Below are 4,757 nucleotides of genomic sequence, written 5' to 3' on the forward strand. Positions count from 1 at the left end.
AAAGCGACTGTGGAAATTAAGAGTATTACACAGTTTGTTACGAGAAAGAATAAACTAGTTTTAATTAAGAAAGGACTTGTATCGCTGAAGTTTCTCGGAAAGAATTTCTATGGGAAATTAACAAACAAGCAGATACGTAACAGGATTATAAGTTATAGAGGTAAAAAGGATTTCCAAGATATTCGTTCAAAGTAGGTTATATTGCTCTGATTGCTTTAGCTTGTGTGATTTTTCTTCTGATTATATCAGTTTCACTTCGTAGTATTTTAAAGTTTTCGAATATGGAGTGTTCAGTTTCTTTTAAACTTTGAAAAATATATAGAACAGTCATTTCAAGGTTTTTTGTAACCTTGTGTTCAGTTCACTTCCAGTTCCATATTACTAAAATTGTTCACATGCGTCACACCTGATGTCATATATTGTGCCTTTGGCTTCCTTCTGTTTCGACTAATTTCTTCCTAATGTGCTCTTATTTTTATTTATGGTTTTTATACAGTTAACGATCAAATGAATGGTTAAACACAGATCTGATAAATAGTTAAACGTCCATATTCCTTACATTTGTGTGAAACCAATGCGATGCTCTCTCTATAAGGAAGGTCTATCATTAGCCGTATGACCCTCTTTTCTAACAATCAGATTGGTCTTAAGGCATTAAATGTGAGCCCCAAACTCTTAAACAGTAAGTCAGTTGACTGCAGAAGAAGGCATAATAAATTTGAAAAAGGGCTCAAAGTGGAAAAAACCCTTTACACCGAGTCATAATATAGACTACTGTGGCCTCTGGCTAGTTTTTTAAGATACTTTTATTATGCTCATCCCATCTGAGGTTTTTCTGAATAATTACTCCAATAACTTTTATTGAGTCAACTGGATGTTATATTTCTCTTACAACATCATTTACTTGTTCCCTTGATATAATCATATAATGTGATTTACAAATATTTAAAACTGGGCAGTTGTCGACAAGCCAGGTATCTATTGAAAGCAACTGATTGTTCCAATATATCTATAAATTCACTCCATTTACCAGGAGGTGGACGATAAATACAAAAACACAGTATGCAATTCTTCAATATAAAACTGCATAGTTCAATATGATCAGTTATAATAACAGAATTGAAATTAAATTTATGCTTTAGGCCAGGACTTGTATATATAATAATTCCACCAGGGAGTCCAATGGGTCTGCCAATAAAATCTATATTATAATTTAATAAAGGGGTGAAGGCTTTTCTTGACACCACCATGGTTCAAGAAATATCAATACATCAGGTTCAAATTCACATAAAAAAATTGAGTGATTACATCATCTATCTTTTGGCTAATACTTCTAACGTTTAAACATACTAAATTGAACCTATTTTCCATTACTAATCTTATTAGTAGACTACTCTTTACCCTGAGTTAGATTATGACTTGGATTAAAAATATCTGACAATTAAACCTTCTGGCCAAAGTTCAGGAGAAAAAGAAGACCAGTGAAGTTCAACACAAAACGAGGTTGACCTAGTCATCCTTTCAGAAGTGAGCTGCTCACATTTTCTCGCATTGAAATTGTTTCTTTCTACATCTCTTGCCGTGGTATCTAATGCGCATCGCCCAATAAACAACTTTGTCTTTTTTTAACACCTCGAGTGAAGTATTCCTGTTCAGTATTTGTTTCCTTCTACGTTAGACTAAAACAAAGTCTCCCTCGGGTTCCTCTTTTACCTCATCTTCAGAAATAGATCTAACTGGATTCTCAAATCGAATAGCACTATTTCCATTAGTTTCCTTATAACTATTCGACCTTTTGGTTTCATTATTTAATCTTTTAATTGTATTATTTGCCCAAATCATTTTAAAGTGCAGCAGCATATGTTCTAGAAGTGTTAGGTTTCATAGGATGAACTTCCATGTTAATCTTATTTTCTGACATCGAAATTGCTACTGCATTATGACCATGAAGAGCCAATAGTTCTTGATTTTCATTTACTTCATTGCGACGTAATTTGAGCTCATTCTTTAAACTGATGTTTTCTTTCATAACAAGTTCCAACTTACTTTCAATTCTACTGGCAAATTCTTCTTAAAAAGCGAGACAACTACAGTCATGATAAATTAACGTTCGCACATTGGTAATTAAATCACTTAATTGATCCTCACCTTTAATTTCAGCTTGGGAATTCAATTTCTCAAGTTCTTCAACGTTCTTAAACTGTTAAAGTTAACGTTGACTTCAGTCATATTAATAAATGATATACGACGGCTATATTTACATTTAGAACATTTCCATTGTTTTTCAATACACACATAACGTTAAAATCTTCATACGTTATACTTACACATATAATTTTAATCTGAAACTTTAGTTGACACAAAAAACAAAAAATAACAGAATTTTCACTTTTGTAAGGCTTATCCGCTGCAACTTTGAAAGAGCAGATTTCGCACAAGTCACTACAAGGACGCCATCTCGATTTCAGTTTACTCTTTTACTAGATTCATGAACTAGCAGTACAATGCTTAATGCTGAACCTGTGTGATTCATTACTTGATTCAATCAAGCATTTGGATAAGGAGGAAAGAGCTGAAAACCCATATCTGGCTGTTTACAATGAGTCAGATGAGCAAGTGTTGGGACTAGAGGTAAATAGCAGCTCTGGTTGTAGGTTGAGCCACCAACAACAGTCTCGTGATCAATAGACAATGATTATACCCAATCACCAACTGTTAGGACAGACAACTAATTGAAAAAAATCATTGACTGAAAGGATGTTGCGACCCTTCCTTCCAAGGTATCAAGTGATGTTCCTTGAACAATGTATGTACTATAATATCATATGATTTAACTGGGTTGTTAATAGTTAGGACAGTTGCTTTCTTTCTGAGCTACTGGTTGGTATTGTGAGGCACGATTTAATTACTAAATTGTGTGGTTACCAGTCAATCACCAACAGCTAGGACAGTCACTTGGTTAAAAAATCAATGTCTGAAAGGATACGGCAATTGTTGCCTTCCAAACTGTCAAATGGTATTATTTATACAATGTAAGTACTACATTGTGTGATTTCCACGTGATTATTAATAACTAGGATGTCACTGATGGAAAGGAAGTATCCTTTCTATCCGTACGTTTGGGGGGGGGGGGTATTGTCCCACAAAATGTATATGCTGCATTTTTATAACTACTACATGATCATCCGAAGCTATGATGGCCAGTATTAGTAAATGTAATGCCTACTGCATCAGAAATTTGCACAACTGAAGATAGTTGCTGGAAGTTCGAAAACTCAGCTAAAAAGGCATTGCAACTCATGAGAAATTACATTGAGAAATATCCACCAGATATCAAGAAATAGCTGCTTAATCATCATAAGTTAGGTGATTTGTTGATTGTGAGATTGATTGGACTGAAAGGGTTTAGCAACCCTTGTTTTCTGAGCTATCAAGCAGACTATCACAATAAGAGATATCCCAAATATATTTGGTAATAAATGAACGATTATCATAAATTAGGATGGAGATGTGGTTCAAAAGTCAATAACTGAAAGGGTTTTGCAACCTTTACTTTCCAATTCACTAAGGTTTTTTCTAATGTGAAACTTTACCCAATGTTTTGAGAGAATTATTTGCTTGATCTAGTTCATTGGTGGAATTTCTGTATAGTACACCACACAATCAATGCTGTATTCTCTTTCATAAAGTTCATTGTGTATGAAGTAAGGAAACTCTGTTTCATCTAAGTGTATGTTGATATGCAAGTGTAGTAACAACATAAAAGTTAATTCTGGCTTATAAGAATTCCAGCTGAAAAGAAAATCCTTGAGTTTGATGACAACAACTTGTGAATCATAGTCCGAGATGGCTACCAAACTAATTTGTGTGCATATTAGAAGCAGTCTGTTATAAACTACTGGTGTACATATAGCAATATTATATACAAAATATATTTGGAAATATTGCATAAAGTCATTCATGAGTATTGTATACCATGAATGAATCAATTACACAGAAAACACTATTGAGCAACATGTGAATGGTAATAGAGAATTTAATCTAGATATCAAGTCTTTGTGATACAAAGTTAACTCTGGATATTGACTTTAAAGGTGTCATTGGAAGATGCAGTGTACCTATGAGTTTCATTAGTATTAGTGATAAAACGTTTCAATTTTAATGTCGAAATATTTGAGAAGTAGTGAATTTTCAGGGAAGGATTAAAATAACAAAAAAAATCACACTTTGTTTGAGAGAAAATTTCAGTCATGCAGAGTGAAATATTTTATAAGCACGAAGTTTTACAGAATATTTTCTTAACGGTGTTTCAATACACGGTACAGTCAAAGATGCATGAACGTTCAAGTTGTGAGTGTGCCATTTGGGGACAGAAAGTAACTGCCATGCGATAAAACTTTTATAATTGAACCGAGATGGCTGCTACCAAGAAAGGTTGTTGGAACTGTGGAGAGCAGTGACATACGAGAAGCCAGTGTAAGAAGAATACCACCAATAAGTCAGCTTCGGGAAACCAGTAGTGGTTGGTGCTAAGAGACGCCCACCAACCCCTATCGTGAAAGTCCCAACAGCTAAGTGTAAAATGGCAAGCACACATAATGTCTACGTGACAGGGAAGCTGGATGGCCAAAGGTGCAACTTTGTCATAGATTTTGCATCTCAGCAAACGCTTGTGAGTATCAAGGTGTTGAATCACAAAGGCGTACCAGAAGCTGTACAGAAGCTCTGTGGTGTGACAGGACATTATGCAAAGTTGT

The sequence above is a fragment of the Limulus polyphemus genome, unplaced genomic scaffold, assembly GCF_000517525.1.
Source record: "Limulus polyphemus unplaced genomic scaffold, Limulus_polyphemus-2.1.2 Scaffold1036, whole genome shotgun sequence".
NCBI classification, from domain to species: Eukaryota; Metazoa; Arthropoda; class Merostomata; order Xiphosura; family Limulidae; genus Limulus; species Limulus polyphemus.